We start from the raw sequence: 15,119 nt of genomic DNA on the forward strand, positions 1-15,119 counted from the left end.
TTGGCAAAAATGTTTCCAGATATTGCCAAATGCCTCCAAGAAACACCAGCAGCCCTTGTTGAGGACCACTGGTCTAGAAGTATTCATGCATGCCCCTTGGGGATCTCTCATCTTTTCTCAGCCTGCTTTCCCTGTACTCTGAGTTCTGGTTAATGAAATGTTTGATCACGTTACATTTGCAGACATGTTTGATGCCCTGGACAACTGTGCTGCTGTCCATCCCTTTGCTTCAGTCCTGAAGGAACTAGTTTTATGGCTAATGTCTCATGTTACCAATTCCTCCTCATGTTTTTACTTGCTTAAAACTTCTTCCAACTCTTGTTTATTAATCTCATAGCAATGTTTACAGCTGGTTAGCCACTTAAAATGTTTTAAGCTACTTTATGTTCCAAATGCTTAAAACGTTATTTTGCTTATTCATTTAGTCTAGATTCTTGCCTTTCTTATGACTAAAGTCAATGCTTATCTAATGTCTTAATTTATCAAAGTAACCATAAGATTTTTCCTTATGACTTTTTCTATTTCATTTGGTTTGAAGAATTTGATAACCCTAGGTTGGGTTGGGTTGGGTTGGTTTTGAAAGAGCACATGGCAGAGGGAGAGGGGGGAGAATCTTAAGCTCCATGCCCAGCCTGAGAAAATCATGGAAAAGCCCCCAATGTGGGGCTTGATCTCATGACTATGAGATCATGACCTGGGCTGAAATCAACAGTTGGCTTAACCAACTGAGCCACCCAGGTACCCCAGTAGTCTTGTTTTTTTTATTATTATTAAAATAGTTATATCAATTTACTAAGGTTGCTGAGGAATTTAAATGAGTTATTATGTAGAGTGCTTAATAGAGTGTTCAGCATAAATTGGTCAATAACAGTTATAACAATTACTACTAGTAAAATTTTCACAGCTTGTAGTAAATAACTGGTCTGGAGTTTATAAAATTCATTCTAGTCATATGGTACTGGTGATGTGAGATGGGACCAAAAAAAACCCTCTGTCAACAGTTACTTCTTTAATTAGCAAGTTTGGGCAACAACAGGCTAAACATGACAAACTGTCTAAAAATCATAAATGAAAAGCATGATACAATCAATGAGAAATGCAAATATATATAAAATGCTGAATTTGCTTAAGTGTAGAGAAGCTGACTGCTGGAAAGGGGAATTATATAAAGGTCTGCGATGTGTCATCCTTTAACGTGATTTATTAGAGAATTCTAGCAGCCAGGCAAAAGAAACATGGCCTAACCAAAACAGAACATAGCATCTTTTATCTATTATTTGTTATTAGGGTTCTAATTAGCCAGAAAGTGGCATTTAATTCCAACTTTATGATATAAATAACTTGCCACATGCCTGTTAGTATTTAAATTTCTAAGCAGCTTAGAAAGTAAGCCTATGCTTTGAGCACTGTGTATTTATTAGCATGACTCTCTCATCTCAAAATGGTATGTCTCTCTCCCCCTTTTGTCCCCCACCCCCACCTCTGTCTCTCTCTCTCTCTCTCTCTCTCTCTGAGAAGAAAGAGCACTGGTTGTAGAAGTAAGGAGATATGGTTTTTAGTTCCGTCTCTGCCACTAATTTCCTGTGTGGCCTTAGGCACATTTAACTTCTCTAAACTTCAGTGTCCTTACCCACAGCACAAGGAAGCAGCACTAAACGACTTCTAATTACCTTCTGGTGCTAACACTTTGTGATTAACCAAATCTGTGATTCTAGGTCACACTTGTGACGAGAAACCATGAGACTCTAAGAGGAAAGAAAGAGGGCTTGCAAAGCATTCTTTTCTTTCAGCAGATGGAAAACTGTGGAATGCCAAGTGCCTTTTAAAAAGTTCTAGACTATCTAAAGTGTTAGGCAAATTTCATGTTCTTAAAAATTCCCAACTTGTATCTTACAGTTGCAGCTATTCCGATTTTAGATGTGTGGGTGTTTCATTCCTTCTTAAATGTTTTTATGTCCACGTTTCTTCTTAGTAGTCTGATAGAATCCAACAGTACACATAAGTTCACAATTACCCTAGCAACCAAACAAGATCCTATGGAAAGATATTCATGAAGTTAGACATTATCTTCACTTTTTCTCACCTCGTCTAATTCCCACGCTTGGTAATATTCCCCTGTTGCTACCTTCAGAATAGGCTTGTTGCTTGCTCTAGTTTCTTTTTTGTTTATGGACTCACCCATAACTATCCATAAATATAGCAACTGGTTTGTGACATTTACCCCAATTAGTAGAATTATAGGCAACTCAGTAAAAAAGATTATACATGAAAATTTCCTTTAGGGTATGAATTGGCACTCTCATAAGCCCATAAATAAGTCTGATTTTCTGAATATCTGAAGCATTCACATAATCTATAAGTATAATATATTGGCCCCACTTTCCTTATTTTGTATAATCAAATAGTAATCAATAAGAACTAGACCACTGCGAAACGAGACTTCTGAGGCTTTGAGGGTGAATTCATCACCAGCATGCACATAAAAGTCAATGCAGAGAGTCTTTTGTTTAAGTGCCCTTGAAACCCAGCAACTGAATTATGTTTCCAGGCCCCCAAGGAGAACTACAAGGTTATAATTGTCTCACACTTAATTACATGCATTGCAAAAGGTAAATGGACAAAGTCATTCTTGTAACAGGTATAGAGAATAAGATCGCTTATGAATTTTTATATTGCTGGCTCATTGATTCGCAGAAAGTAGAAATTTATGCAAGAACCATGTCTAACAGTGATGGTGCTGTGTAAATGCGCAGCCGAGCCAAGAACACTGCCTTCACTGTTCTGGGACTAGGGCCCACACTCACAGTCCTGCTATTCTCTCTCCCTCGTGGCCCTTGTGAGGTGGCTTATTTTTCCCACTTCCTTTACGGGCCACAGTTGTTTCTTGCCAGGCCATCTTCTTGGAGTTTAACACCAAGAGAGTGTTAGCTTAAAACCTTGTCTTGATGCCATCTGATAAAATCAGAGAAATGAAAGATGCCACAGGAAAGATAAATGATATTTTAGCCAAGCCGTACAAGAAAAATAGTGCCACTTTCAAGTTCTGTTTTCCATAGCTTCTAATGGAGCCTGCTCAGGAGGGAAGCCAGCTTTGCCGGGGTAAGTACAAGCCACCTGGCCCTTCCCTTATTATGGGGAAATGATTGCCTCCTATAATCACTAATCCTAAATTTTGAATCAGGCCCAGGAAATACCTACTTTTCTTCATGCTGCATTTAAAATGTCATTTGGCTTACTGGGTACAAGATCCACATTCCTTTTGTCACAGAATGTTGGGTTTTTCTTTCATTGATTTCATTAGGATAAGCTGATGGCAAATGCTTCTTCCTTATGCAAGAGGTTGCTCCCTGAATGTACCTGCATACGTTTTATGATACATAATATATTTTGCATTCATCCCGTGCAGCCTTGAGGAAGCAGAGTTAGTGTTGTGTTCTCAAAGCAGAAAGAAACTACAGCTTTGAAGAAGAGCATGAGATTATTACATGCCTTTCTAATTTCATTTTGATAAACTCCGAAGCTGGCTCATTGCAGTGGATTTCAGGTATAGGTTGGAATTTTGGTTCTACTTTGAGTTCAAAGGAGAAAACTCATGCTTAAGGAAAAATATTTTCACTCCTTGAGTATTAACTACTCAAGCCAGAAAAAAAGCCCCATGCATGCAGTCTGTGATGAGCACCTTCAGTATAATCCTACTGTGGCATGGTGTAAAACATCTCCCACCACAGATGAAAAGTAAATAATTTTTAATCACTCTGAGCAGCTAGTTGGTTAGCCTGCAGAAGTTCATATGCCTGGTGAAATTCATTTGTCTTCTTAAATTGCTACACAACTCTGGTCAAGATAGCTAAAGGGGAATTGAAATTCTGGGGAAGAACTGGACCTCCAATAGCCAATCTGCACTCTGTTCTGCTCATCTCCCATAATCCTTTCTCTGTTTCCAGATCTTGCAAACATATAGTCAACAGTGCTAGGAGTTTATTCCATTAACAGATGCACTATTCTGTTAAGCCATTAATCAAGCAAATCACAGATGTTGTTTTCTTTCTAGATGTTACCATAATTACGCCTAATAACACTTACTGAATTTGTCATTTCATTGCCATTGATGACTTTTTAAAATTTGATCTGATAGTTCATTTCTTAAATTATATTTATATGGATTTCAGTTGTATTTCTACAATGAAGAGTTCAATATCTCTCCTCCAATTGTCACCACGTATTTCCCAAAGAATATATCAGGGGGGCTCCTGGGTAGCTCAGTCAGTGAAGCACCTGACTTTGACTTGGGTCATGATTTCAGGGTTCATGAGTTTAAGCCCTGCATTGGGCTCTCTGCCATCGGTATAGAACCCACTTTGGATCCTCTGTCCCCCTCTTTCTCTCCCTCCCTCCCTCCCTCTTGCCCTCCCTCCCAAACATTAAAAAATAATATAGCAGGATAATCTCACATATGGGTAGATAAATAGGCTCTTGAGAGACTGAAGGTTGAAAACCACATGCTGAGTTTGCAGTCAAACCATAGTCTCCTTATATTGAAAGATGGGCATTATCATTTTGAGGCATATGGTGCTAATAAATACAGTTGAAGGAATCTGCCATTCTCAAAGGCAGAGCCAGCCAGGAAGGGAGCTTAGCCCAGCTGCCTGGTATACAGATGGTGAAACCACGACCTGAGAGGAATGAAGTCTCAGTTACTGAGACAAAGTAATGACCAGAATCCAAGGCTCATGGCTCCCAATCCATTGTTCTCTCTTCTATCACACTGGTTTTCCTAATGGCCCTTGCCATATCAGGAGGGAATAAAAATCTCCTTCCTGTTGAGATTTCTGAGATTCATTCTATCCACTTACCCATTCTTCTAAATGCAAAATTTAGCCAGACATTCTTAAATCCTGATTTGTACCCATTGAGCTCTGTCTTCATTGCTGATTAAATAGCACTGATTTCTCCTGTTCTAGTGACATCATTTTAAAATTTCTTTCTGAAAAATTTAAGCTTATGGAGTGTTTTCTCCTTCTTATCTTTTAGGTCCATATAAAATATGCTTCTATGAAGAGATTGATAATTGGGTAGTAACAATAGCAGTGGTGTGGCTTAGAAAAGAAATAGGCATTGGAATTGAACTTGAAATTGAATCTCTGATCTACTTCTTAGTAATTGATCTCCGACAAGTTAAATTTCCACATCCTAACACTGAAAAAGGAAGTGTTTCTGTGTAATCACCTGGTACATACAATGACATGTATAGAAGGCCCTTAACAATTATTATTACTGTAACTGGAACCATATCAGAAAATGTTAACTGTAATGGCATTTTTTTTCCTGTAGGGGAAGAATGTGTGTGTGTGTGTGTGTATATATATATATATATATACACACACATATATACATACATATATATACATATATATACATATATACATATATGTATACATATATATACATATATGTATATATACATATATATACACACATACACACACATACATATATATATACACACACACATACATATATATATATTTAAGAGTGTCATGGCATTTTTTAAATGTTCTTTAATGTTAGAGGAAAGAAAGAGAGTCTCATTTTCTGTTTTTGGTATTAATGACCACCAGCTGCTGCCACCAATGCAGAGAGCCTTGCAGGTAGTTAGCAGCCTATGAATAAGCTATATTACCGATGAGAAGGTACATTTTTGAGAGAAAGAGAGCACACACATATGTGGGAGGGCAGAGAAACAGAGAATAGCAGGCTCAATACTGTCAGCAAGGAGCCCGATGTGGGACTTGGTCTCATGAACTGTGAGATCATGACCTGAGCTGATATCAAGAGTCTGAGGCTTAACCAACTAAGCTACCCAGGTGCCTCAAGAAGGAGGCACCTCTCATCCAAGGTTGTTGCAGGCGGCTCTGTTGTGGTGTAGTATCAATCTTAAGTCACTAGATTGAAGAAACAACACAGGACCCCAAGAATACATTGAATGTTTGTCTCTTCTGCTTCTTGAAATAAAAATCCCAAATCTCTGCAATCACCAGAAAGCTTAATCGTGACATGTTCACACACATGCCACCATATGTTATCGAAATCCTCCTCCTCAAGTGTGACCCAGAGCACTGGTTCTGGAAATGTGGTTCTTGGGCCAGCTGCATCAGCTTTACTTAGGAACTTGTTAGAAATGCAAATTCTTGGGCTTAACTGTAGACATGCTGAGTCATACCCTGGGGAAGATTAAAAAATCTGTTTTTAACAAACTTCCAGGTGATTCTGATGCTAACTAGAGTTAGAAAATTATAACCTGGAGAATTTGCCCATGTGCTGCAGTGTTTCATGTGACAAGGAGGTACCAGGGCAGGACTTAGAATGATCCAACATCGGACAATGATGACTTCCCATGTGGCAACTAACAGCCAAATCACATCATGAAAGTTTTCCTGTCTTGATTCTTTGAACTTTTAAGTCTTGGTTTGACGTTTATAGGCCTCTCATACCCTAACTGTGGCTAATCTTCTTTTCTAACAAAGACAGTGGGATGCAAATCCTGTGCCTTTAGGGAGAGGCAGAGTGTAACTAGAATTTAGTGATATTTTCATTTCTTTATTTTTACTTTTATTAATATCTTCAATTTATGGCACATTGTTTTATATTTAATTGGTGATAAAAAGGTTATTTAATGTTAATGTTCAATTTAAAGAAAAGGTTAAGAAAACAATACCGTTGATGTGTGGATATGGCAAAAATCAGTGATGCACAAGTGAATGCATTCAGAGAAATGCCAGCACAGTAGAGAGAATCTAGTATGCCTCATCAACATCTTAATTCTATTTTGTGGCATTTATTGACTATACTAGTTTTCCTAGCCTCAGTTTTCTCATCTGTCAAATGAGAATGATGGTACTAACAAAATAGAAATGGTGTAAGAATTTATTTTTGGGTGGGGTGCCTGGGTGGCTCAGTTGGCTGAGCATCTGACTTCAGCTCAGGTCACAATCTCGGGGTTTGTGGGTTCGAGCCCCATACTGGGCTCTGTGCTGACAGCTCAGAGCCTGGAACCTGCTTCAGATTCTGTCTTCCTCTCTTTCTGCCCCTCCCCTACTCATGCTCACGTGCTCTCTCTCTCTCAAAAATCAACATTAAGAAAAAAGAATTTATGTATGGGAAATACTGGCTATAATCCTAAGAATATAGTAGGTAGTTGCTATAATTTTATTTTCTCAAGCTTTACCTGAAAGCCAGTCAGCTGTGTAGCCTCCAGGATACCATGTCCTTTGGGGCTTCCGAGACCTCATCTGTAAGCCAACAAAAGGAGACTTGATCTCAAAAGCCCCTTCTAGCTCTTAACTAATATGTATATACATGGATATTTTGTGTGTGTATATAAACATATAAAATTGGTATTCCCTGCCTTTACGCAAACATGAAATAGGCATATATTACCCAGATAAAGACCTTGAGTGCTTGGGAATAATATTTAAAGTGAATGAGCTGTGTTGGAAAAATAAAAATCAAGTCATGAGGAATGTGTGAGCTGATGTACATTTCAGAGCTCAAAGGTAATTTCATTGTATTTTATTATCATCTGTCAAACGTAAAGCAATAGTGAGACTAGAAAATAGATTGTCACAGAGGTTTCTGAGGACAGTGGTTTCCATGACTTGGTGTAAACATATTCAGAAAGACTTGTTCCTACTTAATAACTCACGTTTTTCCTCCTGAATTGCTGATGTGTTCACTTACAGCATTTGAAAGGCAGCTTGTCCTTTGCTGTCAAGTGAACTTGATAGAATAATAGAAAATTCTGAAAAATTCAATCAGATCTTGTTGCTCCTCAAGGGAATTGCTTGACTGCATATTCTGTTTAAGGAGAAAGAGTCAACAGTGTTTTTTTGGTCTTGTACAAAACGCTGACCAAGTTTAACAGCACAGGTTCTAGTTAGCAAGTGCCAACATGGAGTTTTCCCTTTTCAGCATTCCAGAGCATGGTGCTGATGGAGTTTGGGGGTCCTTCGGCAGGTGAAAGAAATACTTAAGGATATACAACACTGAAATGTTATGAAATCAGAGGCAGTAATCATCAGCTTGTTTATTGCTTAGAGCATTCTCATCAATCAGAAGACCTAAAAACAAAACAAAAGAGTGGTGCACATAGTTTCTCTCAATCAGACTGTACAATAGCTTGCACTGTCTTTTATGTAACTGGCTATTAAAGAGTCCAGGAAGATAGATACTCTCTAATATTGGCGATTCTGATGATACACCCCAGTGGGACTATTTGACTCAATTCAGCTGTCACTTAATTGAAAATTACTATGTAAGTTGCAGGGAATGTGCTTGAAGTCAGAGGGACAAAGAAAGGTTCAAGTTACTATCCCTATCTCTTTAAGCTCTGGTCTCCACATCTATTAACTGAGAATAAAATGTTCCTACTTCAGAAGACTGTACTGAGAATTAATGTTGGAAATAATCATAAGGGCTAATAGTCACTGAGCACTTATGACCTGCCAGGTGTCATTCCCAGAACTTGGATCATTTAGGTCTCCATAAATCTGAGCCTATGTACTGTTATTAGTTCCAAGTTATGGATGTGGGAATGGACCCCAGAGAGAACTTAACTCACCAGAAATTATGTAGTCTGGCTCCAGTTGCCTCTTTAAGGCTTTAAAAACACTTGATATTGTTCCTAGCATTTCCAGTGAGTTGAGCCATGTGAAATTACAGACACTTGACCATTTTTTCCCTATAAACCTAGCAATTTCAGGGGCACCTAAGTAGCTTAGTCAGTTAAATGTATGACTCTTGATTTTGGCTCACGTCATGATCTCACAGTGTGTGAGATTGAGCCCCACATCAGGCTCTGCACTGATGGTGCAGAGCATGCTTGGGATTCTCTCTCTGCCCCTACCCACTTACTTTCTCTCTCTCTCTCAAAATATATAAATAAACCAAAAGCGTTTTTAAATAGCAACTTCATGTGGCTCTACCTTATAAACATTGAATATGGATTTATAGTAGCTGCAGCTATTACTGCTAATAATAGAAATGATACTGATTTTATCTTTGAAACTCATTAATATAAGGAATGCAGGTGGCACAATACTGTAAAGACCATTGGCTTGGTAGTCAGGAACTGGGTAAAAATCTAGGTCTCAGTTTACCCATTATTTCTAAAATAATGGTGTTGATCTTCTCTAGCTCTATTATCAATGACAGAGCTTTTAAAATTACATGTTAAAAAAAAGGATCTTTTTTTGGTTTAATTAATTTCCAATAACTAGTTCTACCATGAACGATTAGTATATAGTTCATGTCATAGCAAGGCAAGTTTACTACACATGTTTAGATAATATAGTAGAGTCAAATCATACCCATTTCTAAACACATATTAATATCTGTATTTAATTTCTAAATCATTAATAAACAGTTCATACATTGGCACTGGTTCATGAACTACGCTTTGAGTAACATTAGAACTCTGATAAATAAATATTCCTAAAAGAAAGTGTGTGTGTGTCCCCTTCCTTTTAAAAATATATATTATTTGGAGATTACAAATGAATATTTTAAAACATTAGGAATTTTTAAAAGAAAGACCACAGAAGTGTGATACAAATTTTACTCAGGGAATTTGGTTAAGATAGAGAAAAGAAACCCATGTGTTCCTTGGTCTATTAGTATATTTATATTTATTTATTTTTTGTTTAAAAATAGTTAACCTCCTTGCATGTTGTCATGTTTGAAGCACTAGGAAATTAGAGCTAAAGGAGATGTGTCCCTACCCTCCAGATGCTCACAGTCTAGCCAGAGATGCCAGCAAATTAGCACATAATTGTAGGATAGTAGATAATGCTCTAAAGGAAGACAAAGGAAAAAGTATTTAATTTGGCTCGGGCATCAGAAGGGGCTTCACCCCTAAGGTATAATTTTCTGTATTTTGTTATTGAGAATATTTTTTCTTTGCTAAATTTTTTTTTATTTATAACTCACACACAAGAACAGTAGACTAATCTTGAGTATAGATTGATGAATTATAACAAAATGAACACATGAGTGTATATAGTTATATATAGTTCAAGAAACCACCACATGATTAAAATTTTTTTTTTTAATTTTTTTAGCTTTCCAATAGGTCCTGATGTGCTCCTTCTCAATCATTCCTATCTTCCTCTTCACAAATGTAACCACCATTCTGATTTCTAATACCAAGGATTAAATCTGTTATTCAATTCTACTTATAATTACATCAAAAAGAAAATATCTAGGAATAAATTTAAACAAGGAAGTAAAAGACCTCTATAATGGAATTTATAAGACATTAATGAAAGAAATTAAAGATGACACAAATGGATATTCCATGCTCATGGATTGTAAGAATCAATATTGTTGAAATTTCTGTACTACTCAAAGCAATCTACATATTCAGTGCAATCCCTATCAACATCTCAGTGTCCTTTTTCACAATAATAGAACAAATAATCCTAGAATTGTCTGGAACCACAAGAGATCCAAATAGCCAAAGCAGTCTTGAGAAACAAAAACAAAGCTAGAGGATCATGTTTCCTGATTTCAAACTGTATTAAAAAGCTAGAGTAATTAAAATGTATTGTCCTAAAACACATAGATCAGTGGGACACATTAGAGAGGCTAGAAATAAACCCATGCATATATAGTCAATTTATGAAAAAGACAAGCATACAATGAGGACAGGACAATCTCTTCAGTAAATGATGTTGGGAAAACTGGACAGCTGCATGGAAGAAAACATAGGCACATAAGTTCCTTGACATAGGTCTTGGAAATATATTTTTTTAAGCTGACACCAAAAGCAAAAGCAATACAATAAAAAATAAACAAGGGGGGCTACATCAAACTAAAAAGCTTCTGCACAACAAAGGAAATCATTAACAAAATGAAAAGACAACCTGCTGAATTGGAGAAAATATTTGCAAATTATATATCTCATAAGGGACTAATATTTATATAACAAGCTCATACAACTCAACAGCAAAAAAAAAATTCTGATTTAAAAATGTGCAGAAGGTCTGAATAGACATTTTTCCAAAGAAGAGACATACAGATGAACAACAGTACATGAAAAGATACTCCACATCCTTAATCATCAGGAAAATGCAAATCACAGCCAGGGTGAGATAATACTTCACACCTGTTAGAGTGGCTTTTATCAAAAATACAAATTACAAGTTTTGACAAGGATATGGAGAAAAGGGAACCCCCATGCAATTGATAGAAAAGTAAATTTTCCAACAGTATGGAGGGTCCTCAAAATATTTTTAAAAAAAAGAACTACCACATGATCTAGCAATTCCACTTCTGAGTTTTTATCCAAAGAAATAAAATGCTACCTTGACTTTTCAAGTACCTCTATGGTTCTTGCAACATAATTTACAATAGAGAAAATAAGGGAAAAAATGTAAGCATCCATTGATGGATGAATAGGTAAAGAAATTGTGTATATATACAATGAGATATTATTTAGCCATTAAAACATGAAATCTTGCCATTAACAACATGGGTAGACCTTGTAGGCATTACGCTAAGTGAAATAAGTCAGAGAAAGAAGTGCCATATGATCTCTCTTATATGTAAAATTTAAACAAAACAAAAATAAGCTCCTAGATACAGATAACAGACTGATGGTTAGGGGGCAGGGGTGAGGGGGGACATAGTGAAAAATAAAAAGTTGTATATTAAAGTAGAAATCCAAATTATATTTGTAATATGGTAAATTAAAACTGTGTTTATGAGCTATTCATGGGGAAAGGCTAGAAAACTACCCATGTATTAATAGGAGTTTTTCCTGGGTTGTAAAACATCGATGCTATTATTCTACTTTGAAGTATTTTCCATATCTGCTATAATGAGCATGTATTACCCTCATAATGGGGAAAAACCAACAACTAGTAAAGTTTATTTTAAAAGACTAGGCCTGGGTTGGGCTGTCAGAGACCTGCAATGATCTTTGGGGCTACCCTCTCTGAAAGGACAGTCCATCATTTTTCAGTCTCCATAATGACATTTACTGAGTATTGTCTTTGGGCAGAGGTTTAGATGAGGGGCAGTGGTTCTGATGGGGTGCTAGAAGGATGCAAAGACAACCTCATAAACATGGAAGGCAAAGAGACAATGCAGAACAAATATTGTAGACATGGGGTCAAAGCCCGTATCTGCTATTTACCCCCTAATGTGAACTAGGACAATCCTTTGTCTCTTGGCTTACAGCTCTTCCTTGTTAGAATGAGGAATGTGGACTACATGATCACTGAGGATTATTCCAGTTCTAAAACTATGCTGAGATCCGTTTTTTTCCCCAAGTTTAGAAAGGGAGACCTAACCATAGGATATAGATAGCAAAATTAGGGGCCTGGATGTTGGGTTTTTGAGTCAATAATGTTGCTAATATCTTGTTCTTAGTTTTTTCTCCTTAGAGTTGGAAAAAAAAAATACATGCCTGTATCTTTGCAATAATCATATGCAAATGGAATCACATAGATTCCCTTGTGTCTGTTTTTGTTCAAAGTGATTTCAAAAATCATGGCTCCTTAACTGTGTGCCAAAGTATCACACAGCACTGCAGGATATTTTTAAATTTTAGAGAAATAGTAATATTCAACATCTGTCAGAAACTGGACAGATAGCTTATGGTAGTTCACAGTTTCAACATTAGATTGCACCATGTTTCTTTTTGTGGGTCATAGTTTTTTGCAGAATTTAAGGGCAGTTGTGATGAAAGGTAAATACATGCAAAAAATCAATGTGGAACAAAAAATGAGGGTGGCAGTATCCAATCTGACTCTAAAATTTCAGAAACTGTGCAGAGCCTAGAAGGCACGCACATCCCATTAGTAGGTTATTGTGGTTATTTAAGAATGAAATAAAAACATTAGTTTTTTTTCCTTCCAATTGTTGTGTACTTTTTAAACATAGCCTCTAAGTTGTTATGATATGAATATTTATTAAGTTGCTGGGAGCTAACTACTTAATAATCAGAACTGTTAGGTATTTGTTTTGGTGTAACAATACTATGAAAAATTCCTGAGACACTAAGGAACTTGAAAAAATTGCTGTATGAAATCCATTTCTATTATTGGTTTCCCAGTATATATAAAAGTAATGTATACTTTACATAGTCTATATAGTGTGCAATAGCATTAAGTCTAAAAAAAATAAATCCCTAAATTTAAAAATATTTGATTGCTAAAAAAATGCAAACCATCATCTGAGCTCTCAGCAGCTAGTCCATAATCTTTTTGCTGGCGAAGGATCCTGCCTCAGTGTTGATGGTTGCTGTCTGATCAGGGTCTTAGTTGCTAAAGTTTGTGATGGCTGTGGCATTTTCTTAAAATAAGACAATGAAGTTGGACACATTGATTGACTCTACCTTTCATGAACAATTTCTCTGTAGAATGTATTTCTCTTTGATAGCATTTTACCCACAGTAGAACTTCTTTCAAAATTGGAATCAATCTTTTCAAAACCTGCTGCTGTCCTATCATGTAAGTTTACGTAAATATTCTAAATTATTTGTTGTCATTTCAACAGTCTCCACATTTTCACCATGGATAGATTCCATTTCAAAAGACCGCTTTCTTTGCTCGTTTGTAAGAAGGAACCCCTCATCCATTCATGGTTTATCATGAGATTACAGCAATTCAGTCACATCTTCAGGCTCCACTTCTAGTTCTCTTGTTATTTCCACTACATCTGCAGTTATTTCCTCCCCTGACGTCTTGAACCCCTCAAAGTCATCCATGCAGATTGGAATCAACTTCTTCCAAACTCCTGTTCATGTTGATATTTTGATCTCTTCCCATGTATCATGAATGTTCTTAATGGCACCTAAAATGGTGAATGCTTTCCAGAAGGTTTTCAATTTACCATGACCAGATCCATCAGAGGAATTATATATAATAATATAGCTGTCTGGCAGCTACAGACTTTATGAAATGTATTTCTCAAGTACTAAGACCTGAAAGTCAATATTACTACTGATCTGTGGCCTGCAGAATGGATGTTGTATTAGCAGGCATGAAAACAACATTCATCTTTTTGTACATCTCCATCAGAGCTCTTGGGTGACCAGGTACATTTTGAGTGAGCAGTAATATTTTGAAAGGAATCTTTTTTTTTCTGAGCAATAAGTCTCAATGGTAGGCTTAAAATATTAAGTAAACCATGTTGTAAACAGATGAGCTGTCATCCAGGCTTTGTTGTTCCATTTATAGAGGATGGGCAAAGTAGATCTAGCATAATTCTTAAGGGACCTGGGATTTTCAGAATGGTAAGTGAGCATTAGATTCAACTTAGTCACCAGCTACATTAGTCCCTAAGAAGAGAATCAATCTGTCTTTTGAAACTTAAAGCCATGCATTGACTTCTCTTTTCTAGCTCTGAAGTCCTAAATGGCATCTTCTTCCAACAGACGGCTGTGTTGTCTACACTGAAAATCTGTTGTTTAATGTAGCCACCTACATTAATCATCTTAGCCAGTTCTACTAGATAGCTTGCTTCAGCCTCTACATCAGCACTTGCTGCTTCACCTTGACTTTTATGTTATGAAGATAGCTTCTTTCTTTAAACATCATGAACCAACCTCTGCTAGCTTCAGACTTCTGCAGCTTCCTCACCTCTTGCAACATTCATATATTGAAGAGAGTTAGGGCCTTCCTCTGGATTAGGCTTTGACTTAAAAGAATGTTGTGGCTGGTTTGATCTTCTACCCAGACCACTAAAATTTTATCCATAGCAGCAATAAAGCTATTGTGCTTTATTTCTTTAATCATTCATGTGTTCACAGAAGTAACACTTTTAATTCTCTCCAAGAACTTTTCCTTTGCAGTCACAACTTGGTTACCTGTTTGGTGCAAGAGGTCTCTTTTAGGCTTATCTCAGTTTACAACATGCCTTCCTCCCTGAGCTTAATCATTGCTAGCTTTAGATTTAAAGTGAGAGACTTGTGACTTCCTTTCATTTGAACACTTAGAGGCCACTGTGGCCTAATTAATTGGCCTAATTTCAATATTGCTGTGTCTCAGGCTCAAGTGAGGCCCAAGGAGAGGGAGAGAGATGGAGGGGCTGTTCCTCAGTGGAGCAGTCAGAACACA

The 15,119-nt window shown here is 36.8% G+C and overlaps 1 protein-coding gene across 1 annotated transcript in view; it reads left to right on the plus strand.

Annotated features, from left to right (window-relative positions):
* The first annotated feature begins 2,405 nt into the window (after positions 1-2,405).
* The window catches only part of ATP10B (ATPase phospholipid transporting 10B (putative)), a 256,201-nt gene continuing 243,487 nt past the window's right edge, over positions 2,406-15,119 (plus strand). Inside the window, exon 1 of the mRNA XM_043596691.1 lies at positions 2,406-3,099. The gene's annotated coding sequence lies outside the window, so the exon portion shown is untranslated. The remainder of the gene's footprint in view (positions 3,100-15,119) is intronic.

The sequence above is a fragment of the Prionailurus bengalensis genome, chromosome A1 (genome assembly GCF_016509475.1).
Source record: "Prionailurus bengalensis isolate Pbe53 chromosome A1, Fcat_Pben_1.1_paternal_pri, whole genome shotgun sequence".
NCBI lineage: Eukaryota > Metazoa > Chordata > Mammalia > Carnivora > Felidae > Prionailurus > Prionailurus bengalensis.